This window comes from Sus scrofa, chromosome X (genome assembly GCF_054392235.1).
Source record: "Sus scrofa isolate SSC_HxYL_T2T_F1_AM1 chromosome X, Sscrofa_HxYL_maternal_Yorkshire_Landrace_v2.0, whole genome shotgun sequence".
Taxonomy (NCBI): Eukaryota; Metazoa; Chordata; class Mammalia; order Artiodactyla; family Suidae; genus Sus; species Sus scrofa.
In genome coordinates, this window is record NC_139401.1 from 9,197,542 (window position 1) to 9,223,656 (window position 26,115).

The 26,115-nt window shown below is 45.0% G+C and overlaps 1 protein-coding gene across 2 annotated transcripts in view; it reads right to left on the bottom strand.

Annotated features, from left to right (window-relative positions):
* Positions 1-25,843, bottom strand: part of LOC110257727 (uncharacterized) — a 375,658-nt gene extending 349,815 nt beyond the window's left edge. The window contains exons 1-2 of one of the 2 annotated variants that reach the window (XR_014835036.1): positions 25,383-25,496; positions 18,487-18,613 (exon numbers count right to left, since the gene is read on the bottom strand). The gene's annotated coding sequence lies outside the window, so the exon portion shown is untranslated. Of the gene's footprint in view, positions 1-18,486; positions 18,614-25,382 lie in introns of both variants that reach the window. The other variant, XR_014835035.1, reaches the window with a different exon arrangement.
* Between the last annotated feature and the right edge of the window lie 272 nt (positions 25,844-26,115).

Below are 26,115 nucleotides of genomic sequence, written 5' to 3' on the forward strand. Positions count from 1 at the left end.
TGATAGCACTTGTCATAAAGCCATCAATTCTATGACTGGGGTTGGGGGGTGCGGGTTTAAGGACTCAGGGTTGTCACTGCTGGGGCTTTGGTTACTGCTCTGGTGCCAATTCAATCCCTGGCCCAGGAACTTCTGCATGTTGCAGGTGCAGCCCCCCCCCCCAAAAAAAAGAAGGACCAGAGTGCATGCTCCGCAAAGATGGCTTGAATGTAGGGGCTCGATGGTGGTCTACTGGTTAGGACTCAGCGCTTTTACCACTGTGACCTGTGTTCAGTCTCTAGTCTGAGAGATCCCACATCCAGCTGCTGCATGCCACCACAGCCAAAAAACAAAGCAAAGCAAACAGAAAAAGATTGTTTTGCATGAGTCAAGCAAGTTTGTTTCTGTTGCAGTCCTGCGTCATTCCTCAGGTGCTTTTCTTATTCTTTTGAAAGGGAGGAAATGAGGCTAATAATGGGCAAGAGGAAAGGTAAAATGGCCAATATTTGGAGAGATCTACAACTGTCCCAAAACAGGCAAGTAAGAACTGTTGCTAAAATACAGCCACATTGGTGGAATTAGGGCCATCAACAGGTCAGAAGTCAAAGGCCAACAGAAGAGGAAGCCCGCACCAAAGCCCGGATCAGGGATGTCGCTGATCTGTGCATGTTTGGGGCTTCCAGGCTGCAAAAGCTAGACCAACACAGAAAACAGATACTGAAGAAAACAGCTGGCGGGTTCATCCTGCTCATTCCAGCTGGGATGCAGAGCCTCACTACCGTTAACAGCATCCCTACTAAAGACCAAGAGGGAAGACACCAGAAGACAGGAGGCTAAAGGATAGCCCTCACAATAGTTCAGTAATGCAGTGGATACATATCATGCTAATGCGTCAATGTTTGCTCCTTGCTAACAGAAGCCACTCCTTCATTGGTGGACATTTGTTTCTTTAGCATCCCTGTACTGAGCATCTGTGTTGGTTTAACTCTTTCAGTTTATAAGCCCCTAATGGGCAGAGATTAGCAGCATCTATCAATGGGAGTGGAGATGTTGGGACTATAGAAAATAGCAGGTGGATGAGAAAAATAAATTAGACATTGTGGGGGTGAAAAAAAAAAAAAGAAGACAAAAGCTCCTTCATGCTGAACACAGCCAAGAAGGGAATTGTGATTAGAAAATAGCATTTAGGAATCTACTCAAAACAGGGACCCAAAGAGTTAAAAATTAGTTTAAGCAAAGAAATATTGAGGGTGTGCAACCCATACCAAACTGGAGTTCTAATAGAAAAGAATGAAAATGAAACAGTGAAGAAAACCTTCTACAGCCCAGATTGTTCCTGAATCATCCTGGAAATCCTTCATTGCTCAACAAACACCTTGGTCTTTTTTTTTTTTTTTTTTTTTTTTTTAGGGCCACACCTGCCGCATATGAAGATTCCCAGGCTAGGGGCCCAGTTGGAACTGTAGCCGCTGGCCTAGGCCCTGTGCCACAGCCACAGCAACCTCGGATCCAAGCCACGTCTGCGGCCTCCACCACAGCTCATGGCAACACCGGATCCTTAACCCACTGAGGGAGGCCAGGGATCAAACCCACATCCTCATGGATCTTAGTTGGGTTCACTAACTGCTGAGCCACGACAGGAACTCCAACAAACACCTTGAACAAAATAAATGGGAACTTTGTGAGGGTGAGGCTCCATGTTTCTCTGCACTTTCCTAAATAACCAACTTCTACACGACTCTTCAGAATTTGCAAAGCTTTCTTCACTTACAGTGTCTCACTTAATGCTGTGAGCAGCCTGTGGTGTGAGTACCATTAACCTTATTTCTCACATGCGAAAACTAAAACTCACAATCCCACAGCTAGAGAAGAACAGAAGAAGGGTGGGTGCCAGTGCTGTGGTTTTAAAAGATGTCCACACATTCTTTTTTTTTTTTTTTTTTTTTTTTTTTTTAATGGCCACAGCTACAGCATATGAAAGTTCCCAGGCTAGGGGTCAAATTGGAGCTGCAGCTGCCGGCCTACACCACAGTCACCACAGCTGTGGCAACACTGGATCTGAGCTGCATCTGCAACTTGTGCCACAGCTTAGGTCAATGCCATATCCTTAACCCACTGATTGAGGCCAGGGACTGAACCAACCTCCTCATGAAAACTATGTTGGGTCCTTAATCCAGTGAGCCACAATGGGAACTCCAGATTTGCACACATTCTTTGATACTTCTCCCTTCAAAAGGTGGAACCCAAGTCCCCTTCCCTTGAGTGTGTGACTTTACCAAAGACTAAGTGAAGTGGAGGTTTGTGACTTTCAAGGCTCAGTCATAGGAGGTACTGTGGTTTCTCTCTTGCTTTCTTGGACCCCTCACTCGGGGAAGTCAGCTGCCGTGTTGTGAAGATGCTCAGGCTGTCCACTGGACAGGACCATTTGGTGAGGATGAGGCTTTCCGCCAAAAGCCAGAAAGCAGAGGCCTCCTACCAAAAGCCGTGTGAGTGAGCCATCTTGAAAGCAAGTCCTCCAGCCTCAATAAGGTTTTACATGCCTCCAGCCAGAGTTGAAGACTTAACTGTAGTCTCATGAGTGACTGTGTCAGAACCACCTAGCCTCAGTTGCTCCCAAATTCCTACCCCCAGAAACAAGATAATAAATGTTTGTTGTTTTTAGCTGCTAAGGGATGATTTGTTACCCAGCAGTAAGTAACTGATACACCAGGAAATAAATTCAGATGCCTTGACCCCAAAGTCTGTGCCCTTTTATTTCACACCACTACTTTTTTCTGTGACTTATTGTGCAAACACCGAAATATTTTGGCCCATTTGACTTCCCTTTCCCTAACCATCACTTCAATCTTTGCTAATTATGACACATTTTTCTGTGATTATCTAGTTCTTGCATTTTTTTTTTTGTCTTTTTGCATTTTTTCTAGGGCTGCTCCCACAGCATATGGAGGTTCCCAGCCTAGGGGTCGAATCAGAGCTGTAGCCACTGGCCTACGCCACAGCCACAGCAACGCCAGATCCAAGCCGCGTCTGTGACCTATGCCACAGCTCACGGCAATGACGGATCCTTAACCCACTGAGCAAGGCCAGGGATCGAACCTGCAACCTCATGGTTCCTAGTTAGATTCGTTAACCACGACAGGTACTCCATAGTTTTTACATTCTTGCATCCTTTTGTAAGGGCTATGAGAACAGGAGATACACCAGTTTGGGTGACCACGGCATCCCCAAATTTAAATAAATCCACCAAATTTAGTGTTAGTAATAAGTACTCAATAAATTCTCTTAGATGAATGAATGGCCAAAACACCTATGATACAGCTAGTCTACCTCTGGAACTTTGTTTTCATTTCATGCTGAACCAAAAGGGAATAAATTCCATATCCAAGAAGGAGAAGGGATTCTGTTGGAGTCATGATTTTTATTGATCTGAGCTCCCCAGAAGTTCGTTTTACTCTGATAAAATACCTTGAAGAGCAGAATATATTATTGTTTTTCAACAACATGCGCAAATCTCCAAGGCATGCAAAAATAACGAGTATCTTTCTAATCGAAGGGATCTCGTTCAATCTTCTGTAAGTACTTTTGCTTCCTGTCCTGGACCCAAGTGGAGGTGTGGGGCAGCCGGCTCTCAGGCAGCAGTGGCCAGGCCTGTGGCTGACCTCATCCTACCCCCAGCTGCAGAGGGGGCCAGGAGGCCTCGGTTACAGACAGCATTTTTCTAGGCTAGTTATTTGTTCGCACACGAACTGTAAATCAACACGCATTACTAAGTCGTGACGGCTTTTGACTTTGTGGGAAATGCCTAACCACCCAGACTTTATTTCAAGCCAGAAAAAAAATTAATAATAATGTGTGAGAGAAACAGAATGCAGGAAACATCTATGAGACATGACCAAATTTTTTTAAAAACGCAGGAGTAAATAATGTTGCTGCAGCAATGCCACTTTGATGAAAGAACAAACATTTTTATAGTAACCACCAAAAGGGGATGTGACAGCACATGTGCATTTTTAACCCAATCCGCACTCCTTCCCTCAGCACTGTACCATCTCGTCCAGTGCCCACGAGAACCGTTGGCAGTGATGGAAGTGTTCTGAGGTCACACAGTAGCCACCAGCCCGTGTGGTTACTGAGCACTAGACATGCGGTTAGCATGACAGAGAACTGAATAATTATTGATGTATTGGAGTTCCCGCTATGGCACAACAGCTTCAGGACCTGGTGTTGTCACTGTGGCAGCTCAGGTCACTGCGGAGGTGTGGGTTCAACCCCTGGCCCAGCTTAGTGGGTTAAGGATCTGACATTAGCTACAGCTGTGGCATAGGTCGCAGCCGCAGCTTGGATTCAGTCCCTGGCCTGGCAACTTCCGTATGCCAAGGGTACAGTCAAAAAAATATTAATATATTATTAATGATTGTATTAACTTTAATTAATTTAAATTCAAATTGCCACAAGTGGCTAAAAGCTGTGGTATTGGGCAGAATTATACTGAAAACACTTCCCAGAGAGTCTTGAGATGTGGGCACTCTCAAGCTCAGGGAGTACTTTAGGTTAAGCCAGGCTGAAAATTATTATATTTTGCCAAAGAGAAATAGCAGGAAGCTCCAAAGTCAAAAATCCCAAGCTATTTTTAAAAGCTGTTAGAGAACCCTGTTGTACAGTTTTCTGGAGTCTTGTGGTCAGGTCTCCTCAAGCGAGAAATGCAACAAGAAAGAAAGCCCACCCCCAGGCAGGCCTTCAGCCCAAGTTCCTGTCCAGTCAGACGAGGAGGTCTCCATTCTGCAGTGGGGACCAATGGCACCCACCTTTGGGGCGAAACAGGCAGCAGAGTGAAGCAAAGAACTGCAGCGTGGGAATCATGTTTAATTCACAAGGGGGTTCTGCCTGGAACACAGCAAGCCCTCAGAGGCCCTGACTGAGAGGCCCAGCATGCAGCTTGGCTGTTCTCGCTGTCTCCTTCTGCTCTGGGAGCAAGCCCAACTCGATGCCGTCAAGGAGGCAGCCACCAGCACCTCCCCACCTCTACCTGGCTGCCTGATTTCTCACTGCCGCTCACCGGATCTGACCACCGTTCCTGTGCATGACGTCCATGTCCCGCAGACTTCGCTGGCTCTCTCTGCGTCCCCCTGACTGCTCACACCGCCCAGGGCGAGGCTGGGGAGCGCCTGGGACATTGCCCTCTGCTGGCGGGAGTGTGAACTGACACAACCACCTGGGGAAACCCATCTCTAGGTACCTACCAAAACCAGCCATTCCTACTCCTGGGTAGATACGTACCCAACAGAAACGTGTCCGTGTTTTCACCAAAAGACATGCACTTTAATATCCACCACAGCATTGTTCACAATTCCCTCACACTGAAAACACCACAAACCCCAGCACCAATGGAACTGGGTAAATGGAGTGTAGTTATACAGCAGACCATTACACAGCAGTGAAAACAAATGATCTGCGACCACACGCAGTAACAGCAGTGTGTCTGACATCATGAGGCCTCCAGACACAAAACAGCAGCACCGCTTCCTGTCTGATCGATGCTTCCTGCATTTTGCACCATTTGATGTGTAGAAAGTACAGAAATGAGCACGAGTAAGTCATGCTGTTGAAAGAAGTGGGGGTGGGTAGTGACAGAAGGGGACGGGGGTGGGGGGACTTCCAAGCTGCCAGGAATGTTCTTTTGTTGATCTGGGTGCTGATTAGATGGGTGTGCTCCATTGTAAAAAGTCACTAAGCTGTACCTGAAGATAGAGACACACACTTTTTTTCTGTATGTATTCTCTAATACACACAGAAACTTAGTTTAAACTTATTAAACTAAGTTTAAGAGTTTTTTTGAGTTTAATATTTTTTTAAAATCTCTATCCATCCTCAAAAGTACAACTCAAAACTTACCACTTCCATGATCCAAGAAACTATCCTATAGCAGTCTTCCATTTTTCTCAACATTAAAAAAAAGAAAAACAAATTTCATATTTTTTCAGACATATCCATCTCATTGTATCAATCAGAAAAACCCCACTTTTTAAACCTCCCTAATTTTGGCACAGTACTGGTCACAAAATACATATTTCATAAACTCTTTTAAGCCAAATATATCTTTTCTGCTATTACTTAAAATTGCTTAAATGGCAAAGGCATTTATTATCTCATACTTTCTGTAAATTTTCAAACAGCTGAGTTCAGTTAAGCACACATTTCCTTGCATGTATAAAAATGGAAAACATTGCAACAAAAAAGACTCTGGAATTTTCCATCCATGCAGCTGTTGCTACACAGCGTCTGTGGTGAAACATTCTCTTAATGGCACTCCCGCAATCCCACACAAGAGAGATGATTTCATTCCACTGCAGTCCCATCACTGTACTGGGAAAGGTGTCAGAAGTAATTGACGGGGGAAAAAAAAAAGACTCCCCCAAAATGTGAGGAGAAGCATGAAAACTGTTGCAGCATACTAAATCCAGAATTTGAAGTTTCATGGTAAAGCCTCTATTTGTGAATTTCCAAATGACTAATCAATGTGCTTATTCTTTTTGTTGTTGTTGTTGTTAATGTGCTTATTCTTTCACTCATAGATTTTGAGAATAGAGGATGAGAAAAGTGTGACTCCACCGCAAGTCCTAAGTTTGTGGAGGTTGTTCACAGGAGTCCTCATTGTGATCTAAGTGCAGAGTATGGAGGATTTTCTTTGACATTCGCTGCCAGCAGAGACACAATAGTGAGGGACTCTTTCCTTCCAACCAAATGATTGCCACAAACAGGGTTGGCCTCGAAATGTTCTTCTGTTTGCTTGATTTCATCAGCCCTGCAGAAAGAGGGCAAAGGAATCTCTGGTTTGCAGAAGTGAGAAAGAGACAGGAGACTGAGGGTTTTCTTAGAACTTTTCCCTTTGCTGTAAATAAACAGTTGCAGGAGTTCCCATTGTGGCGCAGTGGAAATGAATCCAACTAGGAACCATGAGGTTTCGAGTTTGATCCCTGGCCTTGCTCAGTGGGTTAAGATCTAGCCTTGCCGTGAGCTGTGGTGTAGGTTGCAGACATGACTCGGATCCTGCGATCCTGCATGGCTGTGGCTGTGGTGTAGGCCGGCAGCTGTAGCTCTAATTGGACCCCTAGCCTGGGAACCTCCTTATGCCGTGGGTGCAGCCCTAAAAAGCAAAAAATAAATAAACAGTTGCAGATACTCTCCCCATTCCTACAGTCTCATAGCAAAGTTAGGTACCATTGGACATGGAGTAGTCTGACATATTTATACATGTCCAAAGGGAAACCAAAGCAGGACATCAAGTATGTGTCTTCCTCAAAAAGACCCCTCTCGGAGTTCCCATCGTGGCGCAGTGGTTAACGAATCCAACTAGTAACCATGAGGTTCCAGGTTCGATCCCTGGCCTTGCTCAGTAGGTTAAGGATCCAGCATTGCCATGAGCTGTGGTGTAGGTCGCAGACGCGGCTTGGATCCCGAGTTGCTGTGCCTCTGACGTAGGCCATTGGCTACAGCTCTGATTAAACCCCTAGCTTGGGAACCTCCATATGCCGTGGGAGCAGCCCTAGAAAAGGCAAAAAGACAAAAACAAAACAAAAACAAAAACAAAAAAAACCCTCTCGATCTTCTATAGAGTCCTGAGGGCCCTGTAAGAGAGTAAACTCCACGAAATCTAAGAACCTGCCCAGCTAATGCTGTTTGGGGCCGTGTATGTCAGGTTGACCTCTGACTTTTCACTTGGTAGCAGCTACAAAATTCTTTGCTCTTGGATTAATGAACTTCCCAGAAATAGTCATATTTATCCTCTCTGTTCTAAGGAGTGAACCAAAAGCCACACAGACACTCCCTTCCTCTTTCCCTCTCTTTCTCTCTGAACCAGATATTTCCCTTCAAACAAGTGCATAAAATCACTCAATGTCAAACCTCCTTGCAGCCCAGCAATTCCACTTACATTTACTCAAGAAAACTGAAAGCATATGTCCACAGAAAAACTCGTACACAAATGAATGTTCATAGCAGCCAGAATGTCCAAGCGTCCATCAGCAGATAAATGGATAAATGAAATGCAGCTTAGCCACTTCACGGGGCACATAATTCAGCTGTAAAAAGTCATGAGGTACTGGGATTATGTGGCTGCATGGGTAAACCTTCAGAACGTTATGCTCAGGTAGATACACCAGACGCAGAAGCCACATGTTGTATGATTCCATTTATATGAAATATTTACAATAAGCAAATCTAGAGACAGTATCTTTGTGGTTGCCAGGGGCTGAAGGCAGAGGGAAACAGGAAGTGAGCACTAGTGCATTTGGGGTTTCTTTGGGGGAAGGGTGATGAAAATGTTCTAAAATTGATAGTTGTGATAGTTGCACAACATTGTCAATACAATTGACCCTTGAGCAACACAGGGGTTAGCCATGCCAGACCTCCACCCAGTCGAAAACCAGGGGATCAACCATGGATCCTATAGCACTGGCGTGCTTCTTTATTGAAAAAAATCCGGGAGTTCCCATTGTGGCTCAGTGGTTAACAAATGCAAGTAGGAACCATGAAGTTTCGGGTTTGATCCCTGGCCTTGCTCAGTGGGTTAAGGATCCAGCATTGCCGTGAGCTGTGGTATAGGTCGCAGACGCAGCTGGGATCCCGCATTGCTGTGGCTCTGGCGTAGGCTGGCGGCTACAGCTCCGATTCGACCCCTAGCCTGGGAACCTCCATATGCCGCAGGAGTGGCCCTAGAAAACATGCAAAAAGACCGAAAAAAAAGAAAAGAAAAAAATCCACATGTAAGTGGACCTGTGCATTTCAAACCCATGTAGTCGAGGATAAACTGTATACTCAGAACTGCTGAAGGGTACATTTTAGAAGGATGCATTTTCTGGTAGGTTTATTATATCTCAGTTTTTCACACTTCATTCAGACAGCCCCTCTGCTGCCAGTTTTCCAGGACCCCCATCCCACCCCGACCCCCGAGGCGAGGGGTGAGGCACCCTCTTCACATCTCTGCAGGCCACCTCTTTCTCAACATGTACTCAGAAATCATTGGCTCACTTCATCTGCCTCTCCCAACAAGACACCTGTCCCTTGAGAGTAGAGGTGGCATTTTCATGGACTCTTGGCCAGGGAAGGCACTCCCTAAGCACGGGTGCAGTGGAGCACTTGAACTAGGAGTCCGTTCATTATATTTTGAGCAAAGAATAACAAGGATGTATGGCTTTGGTGCAAACCCATGGAGTCTCCAAAATGTGAATTCTCCCCCTTGGACAGACATTCCCTTGGAGCTCCTCTTCACTGGGCTTAGAACAGCCCTGCAGGTTTCCCCCACAAAGCTAGAGGCTTGATCCTCAGTGCATTTTGCTGCGTTTACAGTGACACAGGGCTTGGGACTCTGCACATCTTTCATGCGACATTTTCAGAAGATATCAAAGCAAACAACTGGCAGTTCACACTTGAGATCAGAGATGTGACTTCTTAGGTGGCAGGTTCAGGAGAAAGGCACAGGGTAGGAAGTCCTTGGGCTCCCTTCTGTCATCAGCTGTGTGGCCACAGGGAACAGGATGACTTGTGCTAGAACTCCCAACCTGCACTGGCCACGCAGCCGTACATCTGGGAACCCACACCCAGGTGGCCCCAACTGATAAATCTGTGTCCCCCGACTTGAACAGCGCCCAAAACTCCTCCTTCCCCAAGAGCGATCCCCTCGCTTGCCACAGTGTCTTCGATTAACCCGAAAGGCATCCAGCCCATTGGTTAAGACGTTTGTTTCCCTTAATACTCCTTTCCAAGTGCTTGTTTTGCTGCCGGTGGTTCCACACTGAGCCGTTAGCCCTGAGCCCTCAGTTTCTCTCTTCCCTCATCTTCACCGCCCCCCCCCGCACCCCCCCAACACACACACCCTTGTCACCCTTGTTGGCCAAACCAGCATGTCCCTGTCCAGGGCTTTGCACTTGCTGTTCTCTCCGCCTAGAACATGCTCCCCCCCGCCAGCCACAAGCGGGTACCCTTGCTTTGTTCAGTGCTCTGCTCGAATGTTGCCTCCCCAGGGAGACCTTCTCTGGCCACCTCTGTGAAGTCCTACCATCTCACCTTCCATGTTTCTCCATCGCACTCGGGGCTACCAAACTCGTACAGGGTTTGGGGCTGTAAACTCACTGGGACGCTCCCTTCCTCAAAGGAAAGATTGTGTCCATTGTGAACACGATGAGGTCTCCTGCCCCATCGCAGTTCCCCAATAAATGGTAGGTGAAGGACAGATTGAATGAGAATTTGACTGAGATTAGAAATTACAAGGCCCAAGCTCTGTTCCCAGAAAGCTACGTAGTATTACAAAATCTTCAACTCTAGCATAGATACGTGTTTTTATAATCCCATGAGTGTTACATCATAGGCATCAATTAGAGCTCATTTTGTTGCAAATAGCAGAGATCCCTTGTCCAGGCAGCTTCCACGCTCAAGGGAATTTACGCTCAAGGCTAGTGGGAGGCAAGACTTGAATCTCAGCTCGAAAAGTCAACAGGACAAGGATCTGGTTTTTCTCTCTACTTCTCAGCTCTGCCCAGTCAGCCCTGGTTTCACTTCCACACCAAACCTCTGTCATGGGCCCCACTGCGGGTCGGGCATCCAGGATGCTTCCTCATTCAAGTCCAACAGCAAAGACTCTCCTCTGGCAGTACGCAAGGGCAAGTAAGACTTCCCCTCAAGTCAGGCTAACACCCTTGTGTCCTGTGGACTCTGTCATATATACCAGTCCCTGGATGCATTGCTGGGACCAGCAAGCATAAAAGGAGCTTCAGCTGGAATCCAGCCCACCCACACAGCAGACACAAAAGCAGCGGAGAGCTAAATTCCTCAACAGGAAATCAGGTTTCTGTTGGGCAGAGAAGTGGGAAATCACTGCTGGAAAGACGAACCACAAATGTCCAACACATCATGTATCCATCATGATTTAAAATGTTAAAAACCTAAAGTCGGTGTTAAATGTAGAAGAACAATTTTACTTCTCCAAAATGATTCCTTACCTCAAATTGTAGCTTCCTCAATGTTTAAAGGCAGTGGCAATTTTTTATATCTTGATTGTGGTGGCAATTACATGACTGATAAATTGATCAACATGTATAGAACTGTAGCCAAGATTATAGATGTTATGTAAAGATCTGGAGAACAAACATATTTGGCTTTGCCTGAGAAGACTGTGGCGACGCCTCAGGTCTGCCACTGCAGCATGAAAGCAGCCAAAGACAGTATGCAAATGGGTTGGCATGGACATGTTCCAATAAAACTTTATTTACAAAAATAAGCAGTGGGCCACATTGGACCCTACGTATAGTTTAAAGATTCCTGAACTACACACTTGTAAAGAAATGAATTTTATTGCATGTAAATTATACCTCAATAAACAGATAAAGCAGGAAAAAAAATGTGTTGGGGGAAAGCTATAGTCCCTTCAACTTACTTAAAGTAAGATTTTATCAAGAAAACAGAGGTATTTTTATTGTTTGGAAGAGGGATCTGCTGATGGTAGTTGTGCAACAGATGAGCCAGAAGGTTTTCAGAAAGCTACACAAGGAATTTAAACTTGACTTTTGAAGATGATTTTACAGGCTCTCTTGAAAAGTTCCCCAGGAAGTCAGAGTCCTTAACTCTGTCCTTGACGAAGAAAAGCACCTGCAGGCCGCTGTGGCCCGTGTCAGCAGCCCAGAACTGAGCTGCTTTGTTTGGGTTTTATTTAGTGTGATGACTTTAAGACCCACTGTCTTATACATCTCATTTTTTATTGCCTGCTTTTTTTATGGCAAAGCAATCTTTACCAGACAGAGATTGTAAATAAGATCCAGTCGTTTTCTCCCCTTCTCTAAATAATGGCACAAACAAAGCATCTCTGAGGCTGGTAGCCCACCAGAATTGAAAGAGAAATCAAACTCTTGGGAGCCAGAACATGAACGTTCTCAAGAACAAAAAAAAAAAAAAAAAAAAAAAACATGTTTTTCAAGCTGGAGAGTTCAAAATCAGCCCTCCTCATCTGGCATTCAAACCCCCAAGGTTGATGTAGGCAAAGTGATGTGCGGTGTTACTGTACGTGTGGAAATGCAGGTTGGGTAGAAGACACACAGACTCGAGCATCTGCATTCTGGTAAGATGTGGAATAGACACAAATCAAAACGTTCATGTCTTCCTTAAGCAGGAGAAACACCCTTTTCAATCAAAGGTAGCTAACGGGCAGATCACCGGAATTTTCCAGAGATGTTCCTCCCTCCAAGCAAATATCAGGCCTTCAGAGGATGGATTTTAAGGGACAGATCAGTCCAAGACTTGACTCCAGAAAGACAAATAAGACACAAGCTGCCCTCTGACAGCTGAGAGCCCAATTAGGAAGACAGATGGACACAAAAGTATTTAAGAAAATGTGTTATGTTATCGCAGAGTCTCTAAATACTTTAACAACTCCAGGCCAATCTCATTTACACGAGGTGGCATTAAACATGCAAGCAATATGATTTCCCTTTGAAGCAATACTAAGAAAATATGATCAAAAGAGTCATGCAAGAGAAAAAAAATGATGCACATAATTCATTTTCCCCCTCGCCTAAGTCTGGTGCTATCATGGAGAGTGGTGTAGAATTTTCTTTATTTATTAAAAAAAAAAAAAAAAAGCCAATTTAAAACTATTTATTTTTGCTTGTTTTCAATTTGTTTTTGTTGTGTTTTTGCTGAAATATTAGGTTACTATGACCAAAAGGGGTTAGAAGTAAAATAAAAATATTACAGACTGTCAGAGTTCATTTTAGTAACAGTCCTGGTCTGAGTAACCATCAGAACATTTTACACACAGAATTTCGATACGGTTGTAACAACGAAACCAGGAAGATAGGCTTAAGTTGAAAACATAAAGTCACTTTTTCCGTTGAGTCATTTCCTACAGTCAGACATAAATATCCTCAACATTCTCTGCCCTGGACAGAAAATGGATACATTGAATGAAGAGCTCCTACAATTGACTAGACTCACTGCCAGTTAACTGTGGGACATGACCGCTTTGTGAGGGGCTCTCACGTAGCCAAGATGCCTCAGAAGGTTCTGATCTCAGTGCAGGTCCCCAGGCACCACTGCCCAGAGAGTTTGACTCAGGCGACCCACAGGGCACCAGGAATTGATGCATTTGACAAACGGCACAGTACCCCCTCGTAAGCCAGGAGGGAGCCAGGAGCTGCAGAAGGAGTTTCTGCATGGGTAGCTTAAGACTTGAGGTGACGCTTCACCCAAGGTTCCCAAGCCTCAGCATCAGTGACCCCCTCACAATCCAAGAAGGGCTCCCCTCACAATCCAAGAAGGATCGGGAAAGGACCAGGGTCTGAGAACGTAGACACGGGCAGGAGAGGTGCTGCATGCTGTCTAGTCCGTTTGTCCCCGTTCAGGGAGCAAATCAAAATTTTTAAGAGAAGAGGGTGCATTTGTAGTGAAATTTCAACCATTCTATAACTGCCTTTCCATTAATTGTGTCACTAAGATGTTTCTTTCCTAAAACAACAGCCAGCCGCCTTTATCTGAAGCCATCAGTTTTCCCAAGTCAGCAGAATAAGCGCATCAGTGTTTCTTTTTCTTTGCAAACTAGAATCTCAGCCAGCATGAGGCATGTAGAAGCCCCCTGGCACTGCAGTCATCCATTGTCTCTTGACAGATGAGGGGATCTCAGACCCAGATGCCTAAAAGGAAACAGGACTTAGATATAGTCACTTAACTATGTTATTTGTTGAGTCCATTTATGTGAAACACTATTTTGAAGCAAGCCTTTAATTGTGGTCCATTTGATTTTGAGTGTTCACTCCTAAGTAAAGGACCCTAACGTGCCTAAATAACCTGGCCCAAATAGGAGGTTTGCCAGTTGTCTAGTCCACAAGTTGGCACATTACTGCCTGCTGCCTGCTTTTGTAAAATAATAATACATTTGATTATAACACAGACACGCTCATCCATTCAGGTTTTGTCTGCAGTTGCTTTCCAGCTACAACAGCAGAGTTAGGTAGTTGCCACAGAGACCATATTGCCCTCAAAACCTAACGTGTTCACCATCAGGCCCTTTTCAGAAAAAGTTTGCAAAACCCTTATCTTGTCACCCAAGACCACCACAGTTAGCTGGAACTCAGAGAGATGAAAATGCTGGATGTTGACAACAAAGCCGTGTAAACCTGTGGGAAGAATTGCTGTGCGTGAAAGCAGCAGAGAAATCATGCAGGGAAGATCGATGGAGTTTACTCTCTTTTCAGTATCTTTAGCTTAAAATGAAAAGCACAGTAAACAATGCAAAAATACTGAAGTTCCTGTGCTCGCTATCTCAAGAATTGTCACAGCGTTCTGGGAAAGCACTCACAACTCAACAGAACTGAAATGGAGTGGATACAAATTGCAGGAAATAGACAAAGGAGATAAAGATGGGAAAAGATGTGCAACCTAACTAGTAACTGGTAACAATGTAAATGGTAAAATTAAAAATGTAATGAAATACCACTTCAGTTTGGGAAAAATTGACAGTCATATCCTGTCTTGGTGAAAACATGTGGACCAGGTACCCTTGAGCCCTGATCATTTGAGGGGTGGGAGGAAGGGGTGAATTCTGAAAGGCAGTTGGTAACATCTATTGAAGTGTTCAGGACACAGAACCTTTGACCCCTCAATTAAAATTCTTTTTTTTTTTTTTTTTTTGTCTTTTGTCCTTTTAGGGCCCCACCCGCGGCATACAATTAAAATTCCTGATGTTCACCCTAGCAAAATATTTGCACTTAATCATAAGACTGTACATCAAAAGCCACACTATAGAAATGGCAGCAATTATATAGGATGAAGCAGAAGTAAATGTATCGATGCAGACAGCCCTCCAAGATGATTTTTCACCCCAGAAAAGCAAGTTGCAAGGCAACAGATACACGAAGTTACCACTAAGTTGTAGAAAAATCATATTTTCACCTTGCTACAGATTGAATTTTGTCTCCCAAAAAGACATGTTGAAGTCCTAACCCCCCAGTAAGTGTGATCTTATTTGAAAATACTTTTTATCGAGGTCACCGAGTTAAATTGAAGTGACGAGGACGCTCCTCATCCAGTATGACGAGTGTCCTTATGGAAAGGAAAAATTCAGACAGCGAGACAGAGGCGCACAGACGGAAGAAGATGCAAAAACACAAGGAGAAGATGGCCTTGTGGCTGGAGTGGTGCATCCCCCAGCCAGGGAGCACCAAAGGGTGGCAGCAGACCCCAGAAACTGGCAGAGCCAAGGCGGGATCCTCCCCTAGAAGCTTCAGAGGGAGCACAGCGCTGCCAACACCCTGATTTCAGACTTCTGGCTTCCAGAATTTCGAGACAAGAAATGTCTGTTGTTGTAAGCACTCAGATCATGGTACGTTGTTACGACAGGGGCAGGAAACTAATCCCTCATCCAGCACATCTCCCCCAAAACACCTGGTCATACCTGGAGGGTTTCTACACATGGATACTCACATGTGTAAATGGACAGAGAAAGGACTGACAAAGGTATGCGCCAACCAGTGAGGGCTCCCTCTGGGAGGCATCTGCAGGGGACACATCAGGTGGACTTCACAATTCCATACATTATTTGAAAATCTGGCAGCTCATATATGTTAATGTCGTACTTGTTTAAGTGAAAAATTCTTTCTTATAACATGAAGTGGTAAAGGGCCTGCCCGGTGCCTGTCCTTTCTCGTGGATCAGGCCCCCCTTTTCTGGTACTCGCCTCTCCCGTTCCAACCATTTGGCTCCAACAAGGCATCTGCCATTGATTGGTAGGTGGTCTTTGGGACCGAGCCAGGTACACTGGGGCTGATTGGAATCCCTCCCTCTTGGCACAGCTAAAGACGTAGGTCTGGGACACGCTGGCCTCTGTGTCCACTGCTGGGCAGGAGAAGCAGCTTCAGTGGGAGAGAACAAAGCCAGCCTCAGAAGGGAAGCAGAGGTGATGGACAGGGCATGTCTGTGACAACTGGTGGCCTAAAATCCCTCTTTCCAGCTGCTCCAGGAACCAGCTGCACCTCTGTCCTCACTTACTGAGCCAATGCCTTTTGTCACCAATGCAACTAGGAGTTGAGTTCCTGTCACTTGCACTTAGAATAGCCCTACACAGAAAGGAATGAACAAAGCAAAATAAATATACACAATTCTAAACATCTGGTGGGAAAATGTTCAACCTTTCTCATAATCACAGGAATACAAATTCCCTTAAAATGGGCTCTATTTTTTGTTTAATTCAGTGGTATCTGTGCTGGAGGAAGGGGGAGGTGTTTGTCCCCTGAACTGCTGTTCTCAACTTCAGGGTGGTGACATGATAGCGTACTTTATTCTTTTTAAATATTTTTGTATATTTCCTAAATTCTTAACAATGAAAATCTATTACTTCTATGTTGAAAAATTAGTGCCTCCTCCTTCTAGAAAAACTCTTAAAGAAAACAAGTGTGAATCATTTAGGACCCAGACTCTAAGAGATAGATATATATATACATATATATATATATATATTCAAAAAAAATATATATATATATATTCAAAGAATTCCAGGTATGTGTTCGCTCACAGAGAAAAAATGAGCAAAGGCAAAGGTGACGTCATGGTTCAGAGCATGTTATGTTTGGCTTCTTGGCACACCTTAAATAGAGCATATTTATGAATAATCTGTATTGAATCTGGCATGCCATTAGCATGGTTGTCATATATTTCAAGCCCTTTCCTGTATTTGATCCTGAGAGCGCGTGTGGTATCTGCTGTGTTGCTCACCAATATTCAAGGACCCTCCCTGAGGAGGGATTAAACATCCCCACCCAGTTGAGCTCAGGTGTGGCCCTGTGACTTGTTTCCCCCACGAAGAGGAAAAACAGGACATCTCAGGGGGATGCTTGCCCGTGGGGTCTTCCTCGCCCACTTCCCCACCCTCAGTCCCAACGTGACTAGCAGCCACAGAGGCCTCTGGCCAACCGTCAGTAGAAGAGCAAGGAGGCAGCCGGGGCCGTTCCACAGCCTTCCCGCACTAACGCAGTGGAAACCAGGAACGCCACCACGGAGGCTCTTTGGAAAGAAAAGGGAGATTGCGCATACTGGATTGCAAAACATACTGTAACTCTTTGACCTACTGTGCTCTTCTCGTGCTATTTTTACACACGGTAATTACTCTTCTTGATATTTCACTAACTTCGCAAAAGGTCCTAGTGCTTTTGGAGCCTGATGAACAAGCAGGCTAAGGGAAAATCTTGGCTGGATCCGAAGTGTTAACATTTCTAGCACAGCTCACACTAGGCACTAAATTACACTGCTCTCATCCTCATCGAGCACGAACAAGGCCACATTTCTGTAATGCGTTACCTACCTCACGCCTCCCTCCAGCGCCCGCTCGCAGAAGTAGAGGAGCGTATAATGGGAACCACGCAGGCAGCTCTACGTAATTTTCCCCAGATTCATTTTACTCCAGTTCTAAGAGGAGTTTATAGAATGAAGACTTTTGCCTAATAAAAGCTAACTGAAATCATTTCATTAGATTCAGGCTCAGCTTGCGCCATGTGCCTGTCGGGGCCGGAATGCCTCTGTTGCATCAGGGATAGGCCACTAGAAAGAAACAGTCCCTCAAATGACAGGAAAGGAAGAACATTTTTTCAGTAAAGTCTGATGGAAATCATCTTCAGTGACCTTGTGCGTGAAAGGAATGCACGAAAGAGTGAAATTACTTTCGCAAAGTGGGTTGACATCATCGTCATCCAGAGCCAAGGAGTTTTTCATGAGCTGAATTACCTTACAATGAAGCGCACAAACAGACACTCACACACACACGCCCACACACACTCTGACATGCCACTTCAAATGGAGCCCTGTCCACATGCACGGCCACGGCCACAGAGGGACACGGATGAAGAACCGGACGCTCACAAGCATGCACACTTTCTTCATTGGAGCTGCACACACACCACCTACTGTGGAGTAATACACACACAGAGAGGAAATAGCACAAATTTGTGTCATATTGACATGAAATTTGTATATTTTTAAAAATGGCCTGTCTTCCCAAACCGCTAACAGTTGGGGCTGTATTCTACATGTTAATACAAATATGGTGGGGCTGGTCAGTACATTTCTGCTGTCATATAAAGTTTTCAGCAAACGCAAGTCTTAAATAGGTAAGCCACAGTGTTTTATTGAAACAAAATTTTTCGGTGGTCAGGTCAACCTCATTTAGCACAGTACTGCCATGAAATGCCAACATTGCCTGCGGGGTTAATCTTTGACATGTTAAATGCTATAAATCCCAATTATAGCATGAGATTAGGCAAAACATAGTTACTATCAAAAACATCAAGCCCCCATGTAGATTTTGTAAACCATGTCACATGTGAGAGATTTTGGGGGGTGGTAGGGAATTTGCCTTTTAGTGGTGATGGTAACCAAAAGAGCCCCACTGGCCCATTTGTGGACCATTTGAGCATCCAAAAGAATAATAATGCTGATCAATTACTACGTATGTAACAAGGAAAAAACAACACTTACCAAAAGCAAGCCATGAGGTGATGACCATGCTCAAAAGTTGGGGGCGCAGAGTCAAGCTCCTCTTCCTAGAAGAACTTCAAGAAGACCTCACACACAGTGTCCATGTGTCAACTCAATCTCAATAAAGCTGAGGGGAAAATGAAAAAAATAACTTACAGAAGAAAATATCAAATTAGTCATTCACCATTCTGTAACCACCAACACAATACTTCAAACAGGAATAGTTAGAGGATGCGTGTGCACAGATCTTCCCAGTGAAAACGCTGCCCCCTGCCACCACTGTCTCTCTCCTTACACAGGAAAGAAGGAGCCTACATGACAAAGATATTGTGGTCACAGCTCTCACAACCCACCAAGTTCAGCAAAAGCAACCAAAGGACAACATGACTATTGAATCCCCCTGGGATAACTCCGTGAAAGGGACACACTAACACCTCTGCAGTGTTCTTACCCAAAAAGAGTCCAGCTTGTATGGAATCATGAAGAAGCAAGCAAGTACAGGCCATGGCATGTTTTACAAGACAACCAGTCAGGATCCTTCAGAAACATCAGTGGCATGGAGTTCCCATCGTGGCTCAGTGGAAACAAATCCGACTAGGAACCATGAGGTTGCAGGTTCGATCCCTGGCCTTGCTTAGGGGGTTAAGGATCTGGTGTTGCCGTGAATTGTGGTGTAGGTCGCAGATGCAGCTCGGATCCCACGTTGCTGTGGCTCTGGTGTAGGCTGGCAGCAATAGCTCTGATTCGACCCCTAGCCTGGGAACCTCCATATGCCATGAGTGTGGCCCTAAAAAGACAAAAAAATAATAATAATAAGATTAAAAAAAGAAACATCAATGGCATAAAAGGAAAACTAAAGGCAGACAGACTGTTCCAGATTAAAGGAAATTACTGCATCATAGCCAAATGCCGGGCATGGTTCTTAACTGGACCTCAGACTCTTTCACAGGTTCTGAAAGCACATTCTGTGCTGACATTGGAAGCCCCTGGCAGCTACTGAAAGGACACAGGTATCAGTGGCCAACAGGTGCGGTGGCCACCTGCTGCTCTGGAGTCTCCCTACGTTAGAGGGACACAGAGCAGGTCTGAGGGCAGGCTACCTTTGTGGTGACATTTGGACAAGGCTGAGACAACCTGTCCAGGAGAGCCCCCTGGCAGTGACCTGCAGGCAACCTCCCCACCCAAAGTGCAGCCGAAACACAGCCCCCAGGCCTGGGACCCATTAGGGTCTATCATTTTAAGGGGAAGTCCTTTGTCTTAGTCCCTTTGGGCTCGTTTAACAACGTACCATAGACTGGGTGGCTTGTAAACAACAGACATGTATCTCTGTCGGTTCTGGGGGCTGGGATGTCCAAGGTCAAGGGCCAGCAGATTGAGTATCTGAGGAAGGCCTTTCCTGGTTGACAGAAGGCACCTTCTCCCTGTTCCTCATGGGGCAGAAGGGGAGAGGAACTCTCTAGACTCTCTCTTATAAGGGCTCTAATCCTACTCGTGAGGGCTTCACCTTCATGACCTAATTACCTCTCAGAGGCACCAGCTGCAAACACCATTCCCTTGGGAGTGAGAGGTCAGCATAGGAATTTTGGAGGGGGACCCCAATATTCAGCAGAGAGCTTCCCCAGAAGAGCTTAATGCCGTTGCCTCTATGGGATCCTGATAGCGTTTTCTTAGTGGCAGCTGTCTTTAAAATCCCACCAGCAATTTCTAAAAGGCAACAAATGATTTAGAATTTATTAGACTGATAATTTGTACCTCAATTCATATCATTTGCAAAGCAGTTTAATGAGACATGGAATTTTTTTTTTTTTTTTTTTTTTTGGTCTTTTAGCCATTTCTTGGGCCGTTCCCGCGGCATATGGAGGTTCCCAGGCTAGGGGTGGAATTGGAGCTATAGCTGCCAGCCTACGCCAGAGCCACAGCAACGCAGGATCCAAGCCGCGTCTGCGACTTACACCACAGCTCACGGCAACGCTGGATCGTTAACCCACTGAGCAAGGGCAGGGATCGAACCTGCAACCCATGGTTCCTAGTTGGATTCGTTAACCACTGCGCCACGACGGGAACTCCAACATGGAATATTTTTAAAGTTCCATATACTTATATTACAAAGTATTTTGTATGTTTTATAATACATATTAAGTATAATTACTATTTATATTGTCATTAATATAATAGAGTTTGTATTTTAGTACTAGTCAAAGGGTAATTTTGGAGTTCCTGTCATAGCTCAGCAGTAGTGAACCTGACTAGTATCCATGAGAACATGGGTTCGATCCCTGACCTCGCTCAGTGGGTTAAGGATCTGGCGTTGCCGTGAGCTACTGATGTAGGTGGGAGACTTGGCTCAGATCTGGTGTTACTGTGGCATAGGTGGCGGCTACAGCTCCAATTCAACCCCTAGCCCAGGAACTTCCATATGCCCAGTGTGGCCCTAAAAAGACAAAAAAAAAAAAAAAAGGTAATTTTGATAATGAAATAAAATATGTTGGGAGTTCCTACTGTGGTGCAGCAGGTTAAGGATCTGGCATTGCCACAGCTGTGGCATAGGTTGCAGCTGCAGCTCAGATTCAGTCCCCGGCCCAGGAACTTCCATGTGCCTTGGGTGCAGCCAAAAAAGAAAAATAATATATGTGAAGTTGTAAATTAAGTGTGTATTACATAGTCGAATCCCCTAAATTTCACTTACTTTTCTTCTAGGAGACAGTATAGACTTCGGACAAAGTAGTGAAAAGCAGGAGATGGAATAGGTGCCCCCAAATATGCGTCCTTGAAGGAACCATTCACTGCAATCCCCAAAGGCTGTAAACTCTTAGATCTGAAGTGCACCCCATCGCCAGCCCTAACCTGATCCCCCATGAATTCCCGGCCACGTAAGCAAGTACTTCACTTGCAGCAAAATGACTTTTACATGCCAGGACCAGAAGGAAAAAGAACAATGAAAATTGAAATTCACCCCAAACAGCGACACTCAGGCCCGATTCACGGATCACACAAGTGAAGGGACATAAACTGTTTCCAGTTTCCCTCAACACTGAAAAGAAGAGCATGAAAGAGGTAATAAACTTCAGTTTATACATTTCCTGGGATTACACTTTCATGGATGATCATTTTATTTCAGAAATACTTCTTTTTTTTTTTTTTTTTTTTTTTTTGTCTTTTTGCCATTTTTTTGGGCCACTCCCGCTGCATATGGAGATTCCCAGGCTAGGGGTCGAATCGGAGCTATAGCTGCTGGCCTATGCCACAGCCACAGCAACACGGGATCCGAGCCACGTCTGCTACCTACAGCACAGCTCATGGCAATGCCGGATCGTTAACCCACTGAGCAAGGCCAGGGATCGAACCTGCAACCTCATGGTTCCTAGTCAGATTCATTAACCACTGAGCCACGATGGGAACTCCCAGAAATACTTCTAAGCCTCCCCTGTCAGTAAAAAAAAATATAAACACCTCATTGATGTACCAAACATGGCTGATGGCTCAAAGACCCCAGCCCACCTCCCAAAAAACATGTCTGCACCTGTCACTGGTATTTTTTTGTTTTTAATGTGATCCTGAAAGCTTTTACATTTCGGGGTATTTCCCGATCATATGGAAGTCCATTCTTCTAAATTACATCATACCCTGCTCTCCGTAGAGACAACATTTTAATGGAGTGAGAAAAGCAAATTACTGCTTGTGCATCTCTTGTAAAAAACTCCTTTCGCTTTACCCCCACTTCTGCTCTTTCATGTCTTTAACGTCTGCTGGAGGGAGTCGCTGTTCTTCAGGTGGCCTGGGGGTGAAGGATGTCCTCACACTTGTATTGTGTATCCCAGGTCCTCACTGCCTCTGCAGGAGACATGACTTCCACTTGCTGAGGTCCATGCGGGTACCGCCAGGATGTCCCTGGCGGTACCCAGGAGGCTTTGACACAAGAAGGGCCCCACACATGAGTGGCTATATCTGGGCTTTTTCTTCTCCTTTATTTAAAAAAAAAAAAAAAGCAAGAAACCCCATAATTTCCAGTTTAGAAATGAGACCACCTTAAGAAAGGTGAATTGTCTCCCTACAAATATTTTCTCCCTCTGTCCAAATCATGAGGCTGAGTCATGGAGCTATTCCACTTAAAAATTAGAAGTCAAGGAGTTCCCGTCGTGGCGAAGTGGTTAACGAATCCGACTAGGAACCATGAGGTTTCGGGTTCGATCCCTGCCCTTGCTCAGTGGGTTAACGATCCGGCGTTGCCGTGAGCTGTGCAGACGCGGCTCGGATCCCGAGTTGCTGTGGCTCTGGCATAGGCTGGCAGCTACAACTCCGATTAGACCCCTAGCCTGGGAACCTCCATATGCCGCGGGAGCGGCCCAAGAAATAGCAAAAAGACAAAAAAAAAAAAAAATTATAAGTAAAAACCCCAAGTTACTCAAGCAGGAATCAGCAAACTACACCCATGGGCCAAATCAGCCACACTTGTTTTTGTAAATAAAGTTTTATGGGTATTCAGCCACACCCAATTGTCGTACATAGCCTCAGTGCCTGCAAGGACCAAGTTGAGAATTTTCAGCAGAGATCCTACAGAGCCTACAGTCGTCCGTGTCTGGCCCAGGAAACACTTGCCAAGCCCGCCTTTAAAGCCCTATTATCTAACAGAAATATCATGCAAAGCACACATGTAGTTCTAAATGATTTAGTAGCCATATTAAAAATTAAGTGGGAGTTCCCGTCGTGGCGCAGTGGTTAACGAATCCGACTAGGAACCATGAGGTTGCAGGTTCGGGCCCTGGCCTTGCTCAGTGGGTTAATGATCCGGCGTTGCCGTGAGCTGGTGTAGGTGGCAGACGCGGCTCGGATCCTGCGTTGCTGTGGCTCTGGCGTAGGCCGGTGGCTACAGCTCTGATTGGACCCCTAGCCGGGGAACCTCCATATGCCACGAGAGCGGCCCAAGAAATAGCAAAAAGGACAAAAAAAAAAAAAAAAGAATGGAGTTAAGTTGTAGGACCCAGCTGGCATCACAAAGGATTACTTGGTGTGGGAGAGAAAAAACCTCCTCACATTTGGCAACAGAATGAAGTGTTTGTATGAATAATAAAGGAGACTCATAGGAAAGGAAAAACCAAGGTTTTAAAAAAAAAAAAATTAAGTGAAGTTTTATTGATATGTTATAGCCCAATAGATGCGAAATAGTTTGATTTCAGCAGATGATCTAATACTAAAGTTAGGAATGAGACGCTTTCCTTTTTTTTCTTTTTCTTTTTTTTTTTTTTTTTTTTTTTGTCCATACAAAGTTCTACTTCACGTGATAGTTGAGACTCACCGCAGTTCAGTAGCTTGGTAGTCAGTTGTGACGAGTAGTCACTACCGTTGGTCCCTGGGGGTTAAAGGGCATGCCCCATGAGAGGAGAAAAAGAAGAAGACAGTGAGTTGTTCAGTGAAGGCTCCAGCTTGACTCAAAAGACGTGTGTGATAATAGATGTTTGGCTCATTCTAAGTATATCCCCAGTGGTAGTTAGGATACACTTAAATCATCATTTGCTGTGTGTCCAACTTTCTAATATATCTGGCTGTCCTGTATGTTATCTGGCCACCCATGTCTCAGCCCCCTAAATTTCCTGTTTAGTAAAAATTCAAGTGGGCAAAGGAGAGGATTCTGTCCAGTGCCCTTCTACTCTACTCAGGGACCCCAACTCATTATTTCATTGGTTCTGGAAATTGCTGATGTGCACACACTCCCTGGCCTCGGAAACCAACGAATGCTCAATTCATCCTGCCCAGGGGCTGCCAGGGGTCACGCAGAAGGCCAGCCTCCACCCCTCAGCATGAGTCAGCAGTGCCATCACCAACCAGTAGGTCTGCAGGCTGAAACAAGAAGCATTCTTCCTCTTAAGAAGGTTTTGCTTTTAAAAAAAAAAAAAAAAAAAAAAGTTCCTACAAGGCTCTAGGAACACATGACACAGAAAAGAAAGAGGCCGCACAATGAAGAGTCAAAATAAAAGTGGACTACAGGAGTTCCCGTCATCGCACAGTAGAAATGAATCCGACTAGGAACCGTGAGGTTGCGTGTTCAGTCCCTGGCCTCACTCAGTGGGTTAAGGATCCAGCGCTGCCATGAGCTGTGGTGAAGGTCGCAGACGCGGCTCGGATCTGGCATTGCTGTGGCTGTGGTGTAGGCCGGCAGCTGTAGCTCCGATTTGACCCCTAGCCTGGGAACCTCCATATGCTGCACCCACGACCCTAAAAAGCAAAAAAAAAAAAGTTGACTACAAATAACCTCTGATTTTGGGGGGAAGGCGGGTGGGGAATGGTGACCATCCCCTTTCTGCTCCCGGGAAGGAAGGCCAGCCCTCTGGAAGCACTGAAGTGCAGAACTAAGGAACACAGAGCGAGGTGACCAGAGAGTACTATTAGAACATGAGAGCTGTCTGGGAACCCACACGAAAATCCACGTTGTGAAAGCCAAGCCTCATGTGTTCTGCTGTTTCTACAGTCAAAAAATGTAAAAATTGTTCGCTGCTCTTGAGGCCGTGCTAACAGAGCACAGGGTGAAAACGGGATCGTGTGGAACAGGGTGTCGTCTGGTGAGAGAACGGCTGGGTTTGGCAGCCGGGGACGCCACAGATGAGAGAGTCGCCTAGCAACGATCAGCAGCATGATCAAAGCTGTCTCCACAATTCCAACGAGTAAGCATAGACCCCCAAAAATGAAGGGGAAATGATCTCGTGACGGCCGCAATTATGCATTCTTTCCCTTGCTCATCTTGAAAAATCATTTGGGAGAAACCTTCCCACAGAAAGAACAGAGACCCTTTATGTCATACTTTTTCAATTTCATTTCCTTGCCGAGCTCAAGATTCAAAGCACTTCATCGATCCGCTATTTAAGGACTGCCCAAAAGAAATTTCTATGCAGAATGAAGCTTACCTTTTGGTTGGAACATTTTGTTTAATTGTGTGCACTTTAATGCATCCAAATGAACACTAAAATCCAGGAGAAGACTGAAATAACTCCACTCTGTCTGGAGACCCCAGGATTTTCAGAGTTCTCTGTGTTTCTCCTGTGATTTCAGCTTCCGGCCTCCGTTGCAAGAGAAGGCCTTAGGAGGACTTGAAGGGCATCCAGGATTCTGTGGACACTCATCAGCTTCTCACAGCCTCTCCATTTGGGTCCGTACCATGATCTAGTCTTATTTTCCTGACAGCGTGCCCACTTTATCTTGAGATTCTTTTATCCTACAAACCAGAAATCTCACTCCCAAAGAGAGAGCCCAGAATGCACCGAAAAAAGACAATAGCCTGGATCATGTCCATAGGCTTATAAACTAGTTCTCTCTGTACAGGGAAGACACTAAGTATATAGTTCATCAAATTCTCAAATGTGTAACTGAACATAAAGATTTCTTTCTCTCGTAGGTTAAAAAAAAAAAATAGACTGCCAAGTGTCTGTACTTTCAAGCCAATTTTAAGTTGTGCTCTATGCATTCTAGAATTCCTCAGGAAAGTGAAATACAATCATTACAGAAGTACTGACTGCCTCTGAACTGCACAGTTAAAGATGGTGAAAATGGTCAGTTTCGAGTTATGTATATTTTACTATAATAAAATTTAAAATTGAGGGAGTTCTCATCATGGCGCAGTGGTTAACGAATCCGACTAGA